The sequence below is a fragment of the Diachasma alloeum genome, unplaced genomic scaffold (assembly GCF_001412515.2).
Source record: "Diachasma alloeum isolate Michigan unplaced genomic scaffold, Dall2.0 Dall_scaffold_00276, whole genome shotgun sequence".
In the NCBI taxonomy this organism is placed as follows: domain Eukaryota; kingdom Metazoa; phylum Arthropoda; class Insecta; order Hymenoptera; family Braconidae; genus Diachasma; species Diachasma alloeum.
Genome location: NW_021680415.1, coordinates 595176 through 601152, shown reverse-complemented (window position 1 = coordinate 601152; position 5977 = coordinate 595176). Strand labels below are relative to the sequence as shown.

The following is a 5977-nucleotide window of genomic DNA, read 5'->3' as shown; positions in this document are numbered from 1 at the left end:
ATCGACATATCGCAAAATGTAATTACTGCGGGAGATTACCCGAGCAGTCTACCATCAGTACCCCCATTTTGCCTTTTGCCGAGAGACACGCGAGGGCTGATTGTGGATGGGAGTAGTGTCAAAGGAGGAAGGACTGGATCTGGGATGCCATGAGGGGTCCAAAGGACAAGCGCAGTTGATATTTCGGGAACGCGAGGTCGGCGCTTGATTGAGAGGATGTCTAGGAATTCTTTAAAACCCAAGTTTTCAGACGCTTTTGATGCCAAAGTTACTTTGAGCAATCTTGAGCATCCTTGAGTTAGCTTGATGCTTTAGATTCAGAAGTCGTAGTGTTTGGTTTTCGGAGGAAGGACTGCATCTAAGCAATTCGAGAAAAGTGGCCAAATGACAAGCGAAGTAAACATTAAGGGAATGTGAGTTCATTGGTTGCAGGGGACTGAGTGGATGTCGAGTGCTTCAAACTCCATTCTTCCGATGCTTTCGATTCAAAAGTTGTAATCAATCCGTGGTCTACATGACAGATCAATGCAATTTAGTTGGATTTAATGTGAGCAGACTTGAGCTCTCTTGACATTTCCAAAGCAGAAACAATGCTTTCATCTTTCTTAAAGGAACGACTGCATTCGGAAAGCTTCATTACGACGGAGTTCAAAGGACAAGTGAAGTGAACAATCTAGGAATGTCATTTAATTGATTAGAAGTGATCGAGAAGACGTCTATGAGTGCCTGTAATTAATCTGTGATTTCCATAATAAGAAAATGAAGTTAGCTTGATCTAACTTGAGAAAAAAGTTGTCTCTCTCTCTCTCTCTCTCTCTCTCTCTCAAAAGGAAGCTTTCTTTCCTTTGAAAGGAGGAAGGGCTGCATCTAGAAAGCTCCTCTAAGGCATCAAAATGACAAGCGAAGTAGACGTTCTTCGCCTGTTTGATGAATGGAACGTCTAAAGTCCTCCAAATTTAATTCTTCCAAATTCATTCCTGAATTATTACAGAACAATTGCTGCAATTTTTATAGAAGACACTCTCAATCCTCCCAAACGTCTTCAGAATCCACGTAATTCTGATTTACTCCTGTTACGACACCCCAGTCCCCCAGTGTTTCCCAGAGTGAGAGAATCCTGGATCCGCACTATCGAGATATAACGCATGGACGGCCCTGTGATTTGTGGACGTCAATACTGGGGTTATGCGTGACGTATCTCACCGATCATAATTACATCCTGTTACTGGGAAATCCCTCCTCCGTGTCTCGATTCTCTGTCTCCTTCCGTGTTTAGCGAGCGGGAGGGATCTGTCTCACTTGTTCTCACCCGATTATGCTACGTGTGTTCTCGAGGGAGAGTAGGTAACACCGTAGTTTCCTCCAGGTTGGCACATTGGATCCTGGACTGGAGAGAACCGCAGGCACTAGGAGCTATATCTCCCCTCTTCTAACGGCCATCTATCTCGCGACTGAGTCTCAGCACTGATTTAGGGGCATTGACGATCGTGTCCAATGCGTCCAATCGTTCAATCACTTTGAGAAGAATTGCACTTTTGATTTCAATGATTTAACCTTCTTCTTGGAAACAGGAATCTTTGAAAGCGATGAAACGAATATTATTTTTTATAAAGGCGTTGTGTTTTCTACTTAATTTATTTATTACATTCTGAATAATATTGATGAAAAATCGCTCGTTTTTTTTAGTTTGATCAAAATATTAACTAACGTATTCTAATGTTCAACTGTCAGGAAAAATATGCAGCGACTGAGATTTCTGAACAAAAGAAATGAAAATGACTCTAAAAATTCTATTCATGCTCAGTACAGAAAAAAATCCGTTGAAATACGTTAAAACCCATAAGCGAAATATAATCCAGCACAGAACCAGGATACTTGAATATTTCTCACCCTATTCACGGCTACCACCAGGGCGTAACGCTCATTGTTTTCCTCTCCCATGGGTGTTTGCTGGTCTTTTTATTTTAACAACATATCCAGTTGTCGATAGTCAAGAGACGGGGTTGAGTGCAGATCCACGGGCTTCTACCATCTCACTAAATCAAAAATTGTGAGATGTCCTGTGGAACACTAAACAGCATTCAGCGGAACTATTGCCTCGGAGACAGGGCTATTAGTATAATACGGTTATAATGTAGGCAAGGTCTGGTGGCAGGGCATAAACAGCTAGTAAATCAGGGGCTTGAACACTTAGAGAACGGAGGGGTCGAGGCTTGATGATGGGTTTAGGTCCTCCTTCTAGTTTTTCGGTGTTAAATTGATGTAGAAGGCGCGATAAAATTTTCTCATTCCTTTGTGAAGAATTGAATGGATAAAAGTTGATGATCATTGATTCAAATGTGATAGGTTATGCCCAAATATCTAGCACCAAAGAATGACATTCATTCAAACATTCTAGGATCGTATATTCATTTTAGTAGATGTATTGCTGGAAAATTTTGGGCCAAATTTCTGGTATACTTCTTGGAAATTTCTATCAAGTGAAAGTTTCACTGAAATTTCCTCCGATTCCAAAGTAAATGAACGATTTCGTAACTTTTCAAAATGCACATTCTTCCACAAATGTACAAAATTCTCAAGACTGTATATTTGCATGCATCACCCACATCTCCAACACCTTCCACCTTCCAAGAAATCCCTTTAACATCACCCTAACCCAAATTTCTCCAACCGTTCGAGGAGCCAGGTACTGAAGAATTGAATGGATAAAATTGATATAGGTTATGTCCAAATATCTTATACCAGTGAATAATATATATTCATCCGAACATTTTAGGATTATACTCATCTTAGTAGATGTATTGCTGCAAAATTTTGCACCAAATTTCTGGTACACTTCTTGGAAATTCCTATCAAGTGAAAGTTTCACTGAAATTTCGTCCGATTCCAAAGTAAATGAACGATTTTGTTCCTTTTCAAAGTGCACGTTCTTCCACAAATGTACAAAAATCTCAAGACTGTACATTTGCGTGCATCACCCACATCTCCAACACCTTTCACCTTCCGAAAAGTCCCTTCGACACCACCCTAATCCAAATTTCCCCAACCGTTCGAGGAAAACCATGCATCCTCAATGGCCAACGACCACAACCCCCCAGCAACTCCGGATCGATACAACCCCAAAGTGAGAAAGAAACAGCGAGAGGTCCACGATCGTCGAATTAATCCACCATTAATTCAATCTCCCGTGTTCGTCCGAGCGAAAGGTGCCAGAGTGTGTAAACCTTTCGTTGAACAAGATAGAGGTTGTGCCGAGTGACTGAATTCCCCTCTCAGACTTAATAAATGACCGCCCCAAAAGCCCTCCGTCCGTCCTCAGCATTCACTGTACCTTAATGCCGTTCATGTATGCATACACGGGGTGGCTGATTAATGCCACCCGGGATCTTCATATTGCCACTGTAATTTATCAAACACCATCAAGAATATAAAAATTCACAAGCGTGGAAAAGCACACACAGTGTCCATCAACCCTTTTCTAAAAACCCGAGTGTGACGTGTATGGGAACGAGATGAGGGGTAAAAACAGTTGTTTCGTGAATGAAAAATGACGAAGCATGACTTATCTGTATCGAAGTGACTTGTGGACACTCGAAGAGGCGTGATACTTGTTTGTAGCCGGATGGGGCGTGAAGACAGTGAAAAAACTGTGATCCGGAAAAAACTGGACTGAGACATTTACTGATGATGACGGTGGAGGGGCCAAGGTACGTGCCAGAACATCTTCCCAAGGTATTTCTGCAACAGCATCAGGGGGCAAAGGCAAGTCAATGCGCAAGTCTCAGACATTCTGCAAAACTTGAACAGTTGCATAAATTATCTCCAGACGAATCCTCTTGTGCATGCAAAATAATGAATCAGTGTCACTGAAATATACAATTTAATGTGTGAAATAAATTCGACGGCGTGCGCATTTATCAAACGAGAATACATAATCTTCCGTGTAAAGATGATCGGAGATAATGATGCGCCGTTGGGGTTTCAGGTTTTTTTTTTCAACGGAGCAGATCAGTTAAAAAGTATTCACGCTACGTCGAGTTCATATCTTTTGCACCGTTGAGCTTGGAATGAGAAGGATGGAGATGGAGGTTAAAATGAAAGCCAAGAGGGGAACATTGGGATGTTTAGCTGAGGTGTGCAGCCAAGAACGAATGGTGATGAGGGATGAGGAGATATGACGAGGGCGAAGAGTGTACCAACGCCAGAGAGGGCGAGAGTATATTCGCAAACACGCGAATTTCAAAAGGCCCTCGACTATCTGATGTTCGGGACGTAAATGGGTGAGTGTGGGCCCTTTGACGACGTATGCAAATATAGATCGGTGATGATAAATTGCTCTTGTCAAGACACCCGGTATTTCGCACGAGCCCATTCAAATATGGCGGTAGGGAAACTGGATTTTGCATATGAGTCTGAATAAACGGTTGGTCGCGACGTGGAAATGTCTAGGGGAAATCGAACAATTTTTTGGTTAGATAATTAATTTTTGAAATTGTTTCGTCTGAGGGTTTGGAATAGTTGAATATTGTAATGATGTTGAAGTATTAGAATGAATTGGAGGCGGTTTATTCTTCATAACAGGAGTTAAAATATCTGAACAGAGTTCTATCAGTCTGACATTCCTACAAGAGGAAAAACAAACTACAGTCGTACCATAGACTATACATTCAGCTCCATTCTATTCTCATTCATACGAGGGGAACTAGTCATTTACTTCATGCGGAATTGGTGGTTTAGTTTACTTGTGGAAATGAAGGAAATAAAGATTCCTTTCAAAGTGAAGTGGTCTGACGGCGCTGTGTCGCCAGTTATTTTAAATAAGATTTCTTTTCAGACTAAACATTAGGAACATTAAGGTTTTAGAGAATATTGCGTTGTTCCAGTGTTCTAGGTTTGGTCAAGGAATGTGTGAGATGAAGAGCGTGTGCGTTGTGTGAGTTTTATGGCGGTCGTGTTTAGGTTTGGAAGATTTTCTTGGTTGAGTGAGGGTGGCCTGTGTGACGATGTGTTAGGTCACTTTTAGGATAATGAATGCATTGAGTGAGAGTGAGTGTTAGTGAAAAGGAATATTTGGGAATAAAGAGAAAATGAGTGTTTGCCTGGATGAGAGAATGAGGAGTGAGTCAGTTGTGATCGTGCGGATGTCGAGAGAGGATGTAGAGCGACTTAGCTCATTTTACGGTGTGTTAGTTCATTTTGTATCAATTCATTTTCTTTGCTTTAAATATATTTTCATTTATCGTTTTAAACTAAATAATCCTGTTCCACATGATTTTGATCCTACATTCATTTTAGAACGATATGAATAAAAGATAGTTCGATGAGTTACGGCGTTCAGCACTTTGAGAATGTGCATTTTAGGGGTAATTTCCATAAAAGTCATGTTTTGCGAAAATGGGATGAGATTGTTTTTTGTTTCTTCAATGTAAAAAATAAAAAAAAAGATTGGATTGCATCGGCCGGGAATCGAACCCGGGTCTCCCGCGTGGCAGGCGAGAATTCTACCTCTGAACCACCGATGCTTGTTGGAAGAGAACGGATTTTGAGTCAAGCGCTGATGCGTCCTCTGGTGATGACCGCTTTTCAGTGATTGATCCCGTACGATCAGCTAGCATACTATAGCGATTTCCATTTTTGTTTCTCCGTCGTTACTCGTTGTGATTAGTTACGGTGAGGTCGACTCACGGAATCACCTTTTGTCTACTATTTCGTGTCACCTAGTGTCAGCATCGCAGTGTTCAAAATTTTTGTCTGAATTTCCCGTGTCAAATTCCGGAAATTTTTATCGTGTTTTAATTTCACGGAAATTTCAAGTGGTTTGTCAATGAAAATACAGAATTTCGTGCACGGAGAGAAATATTCAATAAAAATTATGTATCTTTTCCGTAATTCCGGAGCGAAATGTAGTTGTAGGAAACTTTACGGAACCGTTACGGAATTTTTCCGGAGCGTTCAGTAATTTTTATCTGAATCTCCT

At 41.0% G+C, this 5977-nt stretch overlaps 1 non-coding gene across 1 annotated transcript; it reads right to left on the bottom strand.

Moving 5' to 3' along the window:
- Nucleotides 1–5451: 5451 nt before the first annotated feature.
- Trnag-gcc lies at nucleotides 5452–5522 on the bottom strand. Its single transcript has one exon. It is a non-coding gene; the product is annotated as a tRNA-Gly (tRNA).
- Nucleotides 5523–5977: the final 455 nt, after the last annotated feature.